The sequence below is a fragment of the Armigeres subalbatus genome, chromosome 3, assembly GCF_024139115.2.
Source record: "Armigeres subalbatus isolate Guangzhou_Male chromosome 3, GZ_Asu_2, whole genome shotgun sequence".
NCBI classification, from domain to species: Eukaryota; Metazoa; Arthropoda; class Insecta; order Diptera; family Culicidae; genus Armigeres; species Armigeres subalbatus.
Window position 1 is genome coordinate 61,746,078 of NC_085141.1, and position 13,446 is coordinate 61,759,523.

General features: G+C 36.8%; 1 protein-coding gene across 4 annotated transcripts in view; it reads left to right on the forward strand.

Moving 5' to 3' along the window:
- Positions 1-231: 231 nt before the first annotated feature.
- LOC134223879 (uncharacterized) overlaps positions 232-13,446 on the forward strand; it is a 40,182-nt gene continuing 26,967 nt past the window's right edge. Inside the window, exons 1-2 of one of the 4 annotated variants that reach the window (XM_062703107.1) lie at positions 232-439; positions 842-892. The gene's annotated coding sequence lies outside the window, so the exon portion shown is untranslated. Of the gene's footprint in view, positions 440-841; positions 893-7,583; positions 8,088-8,186; positions 8,458-13,446 lie in introns of those variants that run through there. The other 3 variants (XM_062703103.1, XM_062703104.1, XM_062703109.1) reach the window with 3 other exon arrangements.

A 13,446-nucleotide genomic window follows, 5' to 3' on the forward strand; every position in this document is an offset into this window, starting at 1 on the left:
AACCCATGATGATTCTGTTCATGATGGCGGTGTGATGATGCTATAACCAACACATCGAAAATCTGCTGATTCTACACCCAGTCACCAGGCGAACACGCGACAGAGTGCTGACGAGGAAAGCTTCCACCACCACCCCTCGTATAGTGCTTGTCGTGCGCTTCGTGGTTCGGTTTGTGCCGTGTTCGATCACATCACTGTAGAGTGGAGTGAACGAGCAAGCAAGCTGTTGCCATTCGTTCGAGTGCAGGTCGATTAGTCGCTGTACGCGCTGCCATACGGTACGGTATTGGAGTTGGAAAAGTTATCAAATTCGGTGTTAATTTCGCAGCGGCTCGTGATTATTGCTCTAGCGTAGTGCGTGTTCGTAGAAATAAAAATCGGTCTGTGCGCGTTGTTGACGGGGTTGTAGCCACGGAAGCAGTGTGATGTTCAAGAACAGGTGTGTTTGCGTTGTTTCAGCATGGAATCTAGCTAATGGCAGGAAAAATATGGTGCCAATTCGTAATTTTCTGCTTGGATTTTTAAAGTCTAGAAAACGCGATGCCAGCCAGTAGGTAGCTGCAGAGCTTTTTCAAATTTCGAAGATGCGGTGGTGTTGGTGTGGCGTTCAGTGCAAAGGAAGAAAGAAAAGGGAACAAGAAAGAGGACTTCTCCTATCATTGTGTTTGTGGTGTCGTTGGTTGGATTACGAAGAACACTTTTTTCATTGATGGTGGTGTGAGATCTGGAGGATACACATCATCTACAGTGGCGGTCTAATTATCATAAACAATGATATTGTTACAAACTTTCAATGTGAAACGCTGTTTTAATTTAACTAAACATATTTTGATTTTATCAGAAAGCTAATTCTTATGCCAATGGAAAAATAATCAATGCTTCACTAGATGGGGTAAGTGCAAAACAAATGTTGAGCCAGCCTTTATATGCCTTCAACAAAGGTACCTACATACAAATAAATATTGAGAAACCTGTTAGCCATGTCTTTTACGTTAAAGATAATAAATTTTCGAGCTGATTATTTGAATTGAATCAAAGAAAATAAGCTGAAAATTGATACTTGTTTTGTAATACAAAACTTTTGCTTCGTTATTTTGAAACTATCCCTTGTACTAGTGTTCTTTTATTTATTATTCATCGAGACCAATTTGCGATTTGGGCGTAAATTTTGTAAACAAACATTGCATTATGGATTCCGTAGAATGCAAGCGTTTTTGACCCTGACCGGAAGTGTCTATAATTTCGCTTTGTATGCGATACGCAGGCGTGTTACGTATTAATCTATCAATTAATCTCTTGAATTATGAAATAAAATGTATGGTATTTGGAACAAATTCACTTTAATATTGAAAATATAATTATAACAAATTATATGACATGGAAATATGCTTATTTTTCTGATTTATTTCGAAGAAACAATTGATTTAAACTGGGAAACATATAGAATTATTTATTTATTATTTATTCAGACTAAGACCGAAGTGGCCTGTGCGGTATATAAGAGTCTTCATATAGAAGCATGTACCAAATAATCTTCTCAGAAAAGCAAAAACGTAAAATTTAAAGGGATTTCAAAAATTTCTTGAGTGGAAGCTAGATAGCAAATGTGAGCATGTTTTGAGACACTAGTTGACCACTTCAATGATAATCGATTCCAATATTCACTTTTCACACCTGAGAAGCTATGAAATGATAATTCCAATAACTATAGTAGGAGAATGATTCAGCACAACCCTGGCTGATAGTTTACCACTGCAACCATCACCGACGCAAACTGGAACAGGGACTAAGCACCCACCACTCAGTCAGTCTAAGCCCCAGTGGACCCCGGAGCACCTCTACTGACATCAATAGACGTAAGCGAGCTCCCTTCAAACGCCCCCAAGCTATCGAGAGAAAGCGCGCCTGTAAGTTAGCAGAAATTAACTGCCCCAGATGAAATCCCAGTAAGTTGCATTTATTTGACGTCTATGCTGGCTTGAGGTTTCCAGTTAGCCTTGCGAACAAAGGCACAGAATCCGGAGATGGCGAGATCAATTCTTGATCCGATCTAGGATGTTTTCGGATGGAAAACATTCTTGACACCCTAGACATAGTGTATCTATTGACTTTGCCACACAAGATACATATTAATGCAAAGGCGGGCATAGAAAGCTTTCAATTAATAACTAAAGAAATCCCAATAGATTACTTCGTTGAAAAGCAGGCCAAGTTCCAGTTGGAATGTAGTGCTATTGAAGAAGTAGCTTGTGATGCACTTACGAGATTGACTGATTGCTAAACTTTAAGCAAGTTTTCAATAGTAAATCATCATACATTAAAATTGTAACATACGTAAAATCCAAAATAAGAATAAACCGCGTAAATCCCGAGATTCAAGTGAAAAAAAAATCATAAAAAGCGACCCGTGTAAAAAAATCGCTTGAAAACGAATTCAGTGTACATCAGTATGAAGTGTTGACTCTTCCTTGATCGAATGTTCCAAGAAAATTCAAAATCCATCAAGAAACGGTTGAGATATTAATGATCAATGTCTATCATATTTTCGTGACGTTTTTCGATTTTTTGCAATCGTAAAGTGTACCCCAATGTCTAGCGGGCTTGATAGTCATATGGCTACTGCTTCTGCCTCATACGCAGGAGGTCGTGGGTGCAATCCCAGGTCCGTTCCATTCTCCTACTTTGTATCTTTCTCTTTATTTCTCATGTTCTAGCAATCGCTAGAACTGGAAATGGACTTCCATACCGTTTCCATTACTATTCCTATACCTTCAACTTGAGTATTCTAACAGTAATCTGCTAGAATTGGAAATGAACTATAGAGCTCATTTCCTACATCCAATTAAAAATTCCATCAGTTACCTTCTCCTATCTATCACATTAGCAGCTCGTTAACCAAGACGGACCTCTGCCTCTTCAACCTAACCCAGAAATTCCAACAAATTCCGCATGACCTCGTGGCAAGTGCAGAGGTATATTCGGCTTGCAGTGGGCGAGTGATTGCATCATCATTTCCTCCCCCTTCCCTACATTGACTTGCATTCTGACGTGGCAGGCGCCAGTATGACCTAACAAATGAGATCACCAGTACTTGTAAATTGAAGATGTGTGCTAGTCCCAAGCAAACATCTGTTGGTTCCCTGTGCAAGAACAGCTGATCTGGTCATAATGGAGTAGCAATTACGAGCACTCAATCAAGCTCAATCGTAAAGTGTACCCCAATGTAGAAAAGACAGACGTAGTTTTCTACGTCAGAAATTTCGATATTTATTTGTGAAACTATTTGAAATGTTTTTTGGGATAATTTCTTTTTGAATTTTCTTTGAGAAGGTCATCTCAATTTATTGAAAAAAATAAAAAATAAAAAAAACTCGGAGAACTCTTTGGAATTTTCTCAGGAAATTATCCGAAATTTCTTCGGCAAACTCTTTGAAACTTTTTCTCAAAACTATTTGGCATTTCCTGGGAAACGCTTCTGAATTTCATTGGGAGAATTCCCGTAGTTCGTAGTTTCTCCGGGATTTTCTTCGGAATTTATTTAGGAAAATCTACGAAATACTTTTGGGAAATTTTTCGGGAAACTATTGAAATTTGTTTTTTTTGTTACGTGATTTTTGCCCTTTTCGTACACCGATGTGTAACGAAAAGGCTATATATTTACTCCTAATATGATTTTGTGATAGAAGGCCCAGAGACCCACAGTGTTATATACAGTAATATCCCGATTTTATAGTATAGTAAAGGGAATGTGACAAAATCGGATAAAGATATTTTCAAGTTTTTCATTCATTTTGTGAATATGAATCAGTTTTATGCCTTGGAAAGGTAGCATGCATGAACGGTACGTGACAGGTACTCAGAATTGATTTATAACAAACCACAGATGGTAAAAGTTATTTCATGAAAATCATTTTCTGTTTGTGTTATTATTTATAAAAATAAAAAGAACGACTAAAATTTTGATTTTTTTGGGTTGCAAAATCGGGTCAAAAACGTGACGAAATCGGGACGTGATAAAATTGGGGGTAGTTAAAATCGGAGAGTGACAAAATAGGGTCGACATTGCATAGTGAACCACAGGCGCTGATACTTTTTGACGTTAACTACGTCTAAGGGGAACACACTTAATTTTTTTCGCCGAGATCTCAGCATTTTTTGATTATTTTTCCGAGGTGGGCACCGCCGAGTTTCAGCAAACATGATTTTTGCCGAGATCTCAGTAAAAGTGACGTTTCAGTTGCCGAGATACAGCAAATATTTTGCTGAGAATCAGTAATAAACGAAATTTTCTGCCGAAGTTCAGTTTTGGAATTTACTGAGCTACAGCGGTACCCAATTTTGCCGAGCTCGAAATAGAAAAAGTTAGTGTGAAGACTCGGATACAGGGTGTAAAATGGAAATTTCAAAATTGGGGACCGTCACTAAATCATGTAAGATTTGTAACATTCATAGGTCCTTTATCTTTCTATGGATTTATATATCAATCGATTCACAAACTCCACCAAATTGCCAGTAATATTGAAATTTTTGAGTGTCAACGCTAAACTATTGAAAATTTTAGTTCTTTCATGCATCATGCATCTCCTGTGCAGCGCGTTCCAATACTAAACACACTCAGTGAAAGTCGAATAAATGAGTTCGTGGAATAGTCGTTTGACTATTTCATTTTGGAATAATTGGTTCAGTGTACTACATATATTTGGTTTTACGCATTTTACGTCGAGCGGTCGTGTCTTGTATACAACCCCATTTTTTTGTTTATGAAAATCATTGTTTAAGGTATTATTTACAAAAACTAAAAGAACGACTAAAATTTTCAACATTTTTTGTGGTTGCAAAATCGGGATCAAATCGAAAACGTGTTGAAATCGGGAGTAGACAAAATCGGGGAGTGATAAAATCGGATCAACACTTAATTACTTATATAAAATTATGGGTCTCTTGGCCTTCTATCACAAAATCGTCTTTGAATTGAATCGACTTGGCTCGATGAATAGCGAAGAAGTCTGTCTGTATGTGTGTATGTACGTGTGCGTATGTATATGCGCAAAACAAAACTCATTCAATTTTAGGAACTTGCTTGCAACAAGTTGCACTTGATGATAAACCGTTTATCATTGTTTCCTATCGAAAATACGAGTTTTTACAAAAAACACGTTGAGAAAAACTCACTCAAAGTTTTTAGTGCATCTAATGCACGAGAAACACCCAAACGCCACTAATTGCCTACCTTACAGCTTTTGCAAACGCTTTATAACGAATCAACCAAACATCCTTCTTCTTCTTCTTCTTGGCATTACATCCCCACACTGGGACAGAGCCGCCTCGCTGCTTAGTGCTCATTAAGCACTTCCACAGTTATTAACTGCGAGGTTTCTAAGCCAGGTTACCATTTTTGCATTCGTATATCATGAGGCTAACACGATGATACTGTATGCCCAGGGAAGCCGAAACAATTTCCAATCCGAAAATTGCTTAGACCGGCATCGGGAATCGAACCCAGCCACCCTCAGCATGGTCTTGCTTTGTAGCCGCGCGTCTTACCGCACGGCTAAGGAGGGCCCTCATCCTTATATGCCTCAATACATTATTTTCTCTATAACTTTTGAATGCATTGACCGTTTAGATGATGATATTCAATAGTGATCAACTAGGGTTTATCTAACGTCTAATGCAACTTGTTGAGAGGAAATCGGTTTAGAATTACTGCGTGAAAAGTTGGCTAATTATTTTTGGTTTTCTTGTGCACACACACATACGCACGCACTCACATACACACGGACAGACAGACATTTGTTCAGCTCCAAGAGCAAATTCGATTGGTATACAACATCATGAGTCTCCGAACCTTCTATGAAAAGATCGATTTTGGAGTGAAATGATAGCCTTTCGATACATCTTTGTTGTACGAGAAAGGCAAAAATAATAATTGTATCTATTAGGATAGGAATCCACGGTACGACTTGCTCCCAACTGAGACGGGTTGCTTACCAACACACCGGTCCACAGTAGGAATGGAGTGGCCCGGTCGGTCGACGGAATCGGTTTCCAGCAAGCAGTAGTTTGTTGTTGGAAACCAGCATGGGTGGACGATGACGAAGGCGTAGATAGGAAAGACGATGCAATGAGGGAATGATGCAGATAGAATGATTGGGCGGGCACACACGTACGATAAATAAAACATTCAAGTGGTTTTCACAGAGGAGAGGTGCTGTGTCAGCCAGTGCTGCTATTTAGATCGAATAATGCAATTGAATAAGAATAAATTTAATGATTGTATTTAAATCCATTTGAATTGAAACCAGTTTTGTAGTGAGTGATTTGATCAAAATTCAAAGTTTTAGTTAATGTTTAAAAAATCTTGTGTGTTTTTTTGGAGTGATACATTTATTACGTAAGATACTCTCCAGGATTTTTAAACTCCTTTCTCGTAAGTGTTTTCATACATTTTTTTTGTTCCAAGTAGCGTAAGAAAGTAATAGATCTCATTTTCCTAAGTAATTGATATACACAGGATTTTGTTTTTACACGATTTTTTTTCGCTCGTATTTTTGATCGTGTGACTTCAATTTGCCACCAAACTCTTCGCAACATGTTTCAAAACATCCAGAATAAATCAAAGAAAAATCACATGCTAATTAATATACGTTAAACATTTAGGATGAGTGGAAAATTGAGAAAATGTAAATCGTGTAAAAACAAAATCCAGTGTACAGCCTTTGGTTGCATTAATTTAATTAAATTTTAAATTATTTAAATATAAATAAAATTACCCGATTTTATCCCCCTGGTGGGATGATAAAATAGGAAATGTGACAAATCTTTAATAATGTGAATTTTTAAATTTCAAGCTCATAATTCTAGTCATTTATGTGCATTGTCAGCTCTGGTGTACGTAAATTCCAAATAGTTTTCAAAACTATACAAAAAATGAAACGATCATATGATGTCTCTCTATAATGCATTCAATTAGTCAATACCAGTTTTAAGGAATTTCGTTATGCGAGATAATATTTTTAATTAGTTTCACTTGTTACATTGCGGTTTTAATCTGACTGGTATCACTGGTATTCACGAATACAGAAACGTTTGTGAAATGGCAATCTTCACTACTTGATGCTTCTACAACTACACTCAGTTGTGTTTGCTTTTTCACCCACTAGGAAACACGATTACGAGCAACGACGAAGCTGGGGTAAAATAGAAAGCACAAGCAAGCAAAACACACCAAATCTAGAGTACTTCCTAAAAAGAACCAAATTGTTGATATACAAATGATTGAAATTTTATATTTTACTTTAATTTTTGTAAATCGAGTCATCAAGTACAATAATTTATATGAAGAAAATAGTATTTTTTCAAATATTCATGTACAAATAGCTAGGTTGTGTCCATATCGCTTTCCCCTAAATTAAATATAACCATGCGCCGCACTTTCCTCCGCATACTGATAGCTCTTCTCAGATGTAATGCTAGTGGTGAGAGCAAGCTCGTATCATTCGTATGAGTATTCGTCGTCGTCGTCATCATTCTCCATCGTTGGCTGTGCTGGTGCTCCCTCATTGCTCGCTGTCTCTGTTATTCAGTAAGTTGAAGTAGAAGGTAACGTACGTACGTACACAAGGCACAAGGCATTTTTGGGGAGGTCAGAACAGAGAATCGGAAGCATCTACAACAGGGCGGACGCACACGGTCCGTATCGAGCGAAAGTAGCAGACATTATTGGATCAGCGGCTTCGAAGCGAGAAAAGAATACACGTTGCTGGAGTGGCCCTTCCGTGTTCTACGCTGGCAGAACCATGTCCGCGATCTGCGTAGGCAGTTATTAATCGGGAAGTGAAGCGTGTCCAGGGGTCAGTGTCTACGGCGGAGAAACACCCGTGAAGAAACAAGAAGACGAAGACAGAAAGTGGTTGTGTGGCATTGAAACGAGGCAGCGAAACTCTCAAAGTGATAACATTGAAGCGTGATAAGCGTAGGAGATTGCACCCAGACGAAAGGGTGGAAAGATTGAAGAGCTCAGCGATAAATATGCACGTTGCCTGGCGGATTAGCAGTTTTCCGATGTGAAGATTTTTGCCTCGAAGGTGTGTTATCGTTGCATAAATGTGTGATGTATAGAGCTACCGATCTGTAAAATGTGGTGCTACCTTGCCTATGCTGGTATATTGTAGTGGTTCGTCTTTTGCATACTTGAAGCGGTCCGTGTTCGATTGGTGCATAAAAAAGACGGAGTGATTCATCGCCAGTATGAAACATTAGCGGTGAAAAGGAGTGGTTGATGTGGTATAGACTTATGCTGGTATTTCGGACAATAATCGAGTAATTGCTTTCGATTACTTTTGTGGTAATTGCTATCGCCTTTGGTTATGATTTTATATGAAATGGTGAACGAAAATGAGCTGCACCTAAGCACCAAATTACGATAAACGGTGTATACAATTGCCTGCAGTTTTGGTAGGTTAATTCATTATTTGTTTATCCAATATCGATGACTCACGCAAGCTCGATTCTTCTGTTAATATATAATCTTCCTGTTTTATCAAACAACTGATATGCAACAATCACCAATGTTTAGACTTTGCGCATTTTTTCCTGTGCAGTGGCAGACGATTTATCAATTTTATTACAGCCATAATTAATGTAACATTAACATTTCACTCCGCCTGCGGTAGAGAAAACTGGCGTGATTGCATAAACTTTTTGGGGCTGATGACCACGTCCCTGTTCTCGCGTGTCCAATTCCCGCTGCGTCGAATCTATCGTTTTCTTTTTGCATTCTTCTAGTTTCATTTTATTATTATTTTCATGCCAGCTTACCCCCTGTCCATGGATAAGGGGCTTGACGTTGATATTTCAAGTGTCTTAAAAAGATTTTTATTTTATTTTTATTTTTGTTGTTTAATAGAGTAATTTTCAAACAAAGGTTAAGTTCAACACTAAATTTAAAAAATTAAGATATTTTTCCATTTTTTATATCTCCTTCACAATAATATCGTTATTTTAATGGTAATGGTTTGAAAATAAGCTCCGTAGAGAAACTTTTATCACATCTTACTTAAATAAGGTCAACAGTTATACCAAACACTTGAGGTACCATGCCTCCAAGTTAACTAATGGTTAGTGTCGCACGATCTAACAACAACTGCCTATTGGTAAATTTGGAGGTGCCGGCAGGGCTCAGTAGGGGTCTAACTAACATAACTCTAATACTAACAAGACCCTGAAACAAACGCTTATCCAAATAGCATACATCTATTTATACTTGTAGTAGTAGCTAACAATCATTCATTTTGTACCCGTATAGCTGAAGTAGAATTTTAGTAGTGAAAAGTAGAATTTGTAGATTTACTAATTTGGCAGTGGAGAATGTGAATGTATCTATTATATCTTCTCGATAGTCTTTTGATTTTATGCTCGGTAGCTACATGGATCAATGCATAAAAAAACTGGTTCTCTCTTCCTTCTATTAGGTTAGTTAGAAAAATTAGCGGATATATAGGGGACATGACTTAGTGTTTCTCGTATTAAGACAAATTCGCTGACCTTTACCTTATAATAAAATAAATGACCGATAGTAAAATAAATGACTGAAATTTAATGATATCAAATAAATAATAAAAAAACGAAAATAAATACATGACCATCGGTGGACAGAAAGACAAGAGACAGAGTTCTGTTTAGAATAGTTAATTGAGACCATTGCACTCACAAGATAGAGAATAACTAGTACCACTATTATTGCTACAAGACTAATAACTTGACCACTTACGGAAATGAGGATAGACCATATGATGCGTTCATCCGCTATTATATTGAATATTGTATACCCTGAATCTGAATAACTGAATTTTAGACCTCATTATTTTAATAAATAATAAAGGTTTGAATATTAGAAATGGGAATAGAACTTGACCAACAAAAAGCAATTACGGAACAACTGGAGAGAAATTTTGTATAATGATCACTATTAGACTACTGAAACTTTAACATATGACATTACTGTGACTGATAGGATACAATTAACTCGACGACGTATTGACAAACATCCGATACTCAACCGTGTTAAAATAAGGGAAGCTCTTCAATGTGTCCATTTATTACAATAGTACTTAAATTAATCTATTTTGAAACTACCCTACCATAATGATATCATTACATCTTTATTCGAAATTGTTACTTGGAAATGGCAACAGTACCACCCGTTGTCAACATAGACTGCTATTAGGTATTGAATGTCGGCTCCAAGTAACTAATAATTAAATTTACATGTTAACTACTTATTCAGAAAACATCTATGTACATGTTGAGCTTCCATTATTTGTTCGGTTTATAATTGACAGACTGTAGATAGAAAGAATAATGTATCGGTATGATCACAATACAAACCCAGGCCGCAGTGACCTAGTGAGCAACATAGCTTGAGTCGTCTGCTAGTATTGTGTATCACATGGAGAGCCCAGTCGAGATACCAGTCTATTAAGACTACAACTGGTCAACTCTCGAAAAAAAAAAAAAAAAAAAAAAAAAAATTTTCATGCCAGCTTACCACCAGACTGAGAATAGATTTAATGCAGTGGTGCAGTTAGCAAAATGCTAATAAATACATGCTTAATACATGAAAAGCGTTATTAAGTATGATTCACGGTTGGTAGCAGTTTTTCTATTTTCTGAATTTATAAATTGCGACTGAATTTGTTATTAGAAACCATAATAGTCGAATTAATCAAAGGATATCCTCTTTAATGTCAAGGCTTGTGGTATTTTTCCGTGAGCAAACATTCGTTCACCCACCCAAAGGGCTTGTTTTCAAGCTTAATAGAAACGGGAGAAGGGGAACCAACCCGGCTGTTGTCCTTGGAGAGTGAAGCCGTCGTCGTAATCATTTCACTTCTTTTAGCAACCTTGCATCTCCGGAGTTTTGCATGTGAATGAATCGGCAAAGAAGTTTATCAAGAACCAGAGCTGAATCATTTTCTCCACTTTATGCATTTCTTTCGTTTCATTTCTGAGGGCATCTACACCAGTAACCATGCCATCGAACATGGTGGCAAAGGAAGTGGGTGGGGAGAAAACATTCCAAGTTACTCTTCCGGGCCCCAACTTAAAGAAATCTATTTTTGCGTTGAATGTGGTTGCGATTGTGAATGAATGCGATGAGGTTACTCACGTTTAAAGTGGCGAGGAGGCATTCTTTTTTGTGTCAAACTTTAGACAAAAATGCGTTAACTTTCAATCAGCGTGTGCAATGGTTCTAAAAAAGCGTATCAATTTATCTTATACACTGGGGTCGCTTTTGACTTGCTTTTCACGCGAATTTTTCAAAATGTTTTTTACACGCTGTTTTCTAAAAAGGTCGGGAAACATGGAAAAACCGCAAAAAATTGAATTTGATACAGTTGTTTGTTGGGATTTTCACGGTTTTTAACTCGAATTCCGGGATGTACGAGGTTTTCGGGATTTCCGCGGAAAGTCGTATCCCCCGCTTAAAAAAAATTATACAAAACAATCAACCTTTGGCGTCTGATACATTACACACACAAAACATATGCAACTAAACATTTATTTTTAATAATCTAAATAGAATTATCTTAACCAGACGCCGGATTACATGTTTAGTATCATGTAACATGCACACACGAGCTATAATTTGATAAATTACAGCTCACGGTCATGTTTTTGTTGACAAGCGTTGGACAAAACAAATGCAACGTCACGGTTTTCTTTGTTTTTTTCGGAAAGTATAGAAAATCTCAGCAACAAATTTGTAATTTTATATCAATAATATTATATTTTAAGTCATCTCCAGCCATTAAACGGTAAACATTTAAGAAGTCAATCTAAATGTCGCCATTAAGAAAGTATTGTTTGAAAAATAACTGTTCATTAGTAAAATCGTTCCCAGCAACCTTGGATTTGTATATTAAAAAAGACATTTTGCGTTGGACAAAACTACAACTGGCAACTTATTTGCACCGCTTGAGCTGATTGAATACAAAGAAAGCTTTTGGTATCCTCTACCACAACATTCATGCTTGCCAAAAATACTACGCATCAAAACACGTCAGATCTCACATGGAACAATATACTCAAATCTAGACCAACATTTGAAAAGGGCGTAACAGCCAAAATTAATTCCTCCTGATTCTTCGTCCACATATATAGCTATATATGGAGACGAAGAATCAGAAGGAATAAATTTTGGCTGTTACGCCCTTTTCAAATGTTGGTCTAGTTATATTTAATATAACTGGTCACTAGCGCCGCCTCTTGGAAATAGGTACTCATTACACTGAGCATCGCTTTGTAGTCCTGGACACTCTGAACAATTTTACCGAATACAACTTGGGAGTTGGTATAAAGGATCTCAAGCTAGAGCCATATTTCACTCATGTAAGAATATTGCATGCATATTAGCGCCACCTATTTGTAAATTTCCTGATTATTTTTTCCGTTACAAGACAGTCTATTCCCACCAGATGAACTTAGCTAAGGACATATTTTTTACAAATAAATAAATTTGATTTACAAATAATAATGGGTCAGCACCAGTCTAATTCATTTTGATAGGCAATGGCAAGGTATAATCTAATACCCATTTATAGGTTCATGATAAAATGTGTATTTTCGATCAAATTCATTTAAAAAAAAACACATCAATCTACCTAGAAGTGATGATGCCTTTCTCGTGCATTATCAGGCCTAGTAGCGCCTAGTGGTCAATTTTGAGTCTAGTCATTATAAAGTCACTATTTGCATCCAAAAGTCACTAAAATCACTATTTTTCGGAAAATGGTCACTAAAGTCACTATTTTTGCATTGCCTGTGGTAGAAAAGTTCAAAATAAAAATCATTTGTACTTTGTATTTGTATTATTATCAACCAAACCAAATGGGAAATATGCACCAAAAAAGTTCCAAGTGTCTTGTGAAAATCGTGAGGCTATTTTCGATTCATGTCAACTATGATATTTTTTTTCACGGATGGAGTTTGTTAAAATGCGAAAGTCTAACCTCAAGTAAAGAGTACAGAATTGAGGAATATTGGAACCCGAACCACGTCTGTTGGTGAGCGTCAATACCCTCCAGTAACAAAGATAGGCCTCAGTTTTGTCACCTGACAATGATATTTAATGTTTCTCAACGTCAGGAAGCATAATGAGCGATAAGGGCGTCGTAACAGAAAGTACAGTATGACTGTTCAATTCATTTATGAGTGTTAAATCTGTCTTGCGACCCTCCGAGATAAGCCGCGAAAAAAAATTGTAGACCCAGTTATGTCAAATAAGTAATTCTGGCACAATCCACTTAATTCAATTTTTGTTTAAATATCACTTTTTTATAAAAAAGATTCTGCCATTCAGAAATTTAAGATTATTAGAATTTCTGGATTTCAAAAACTCAAATCTTAAAAACTTCATTTAAATTTTTTATTAATACATAGTTT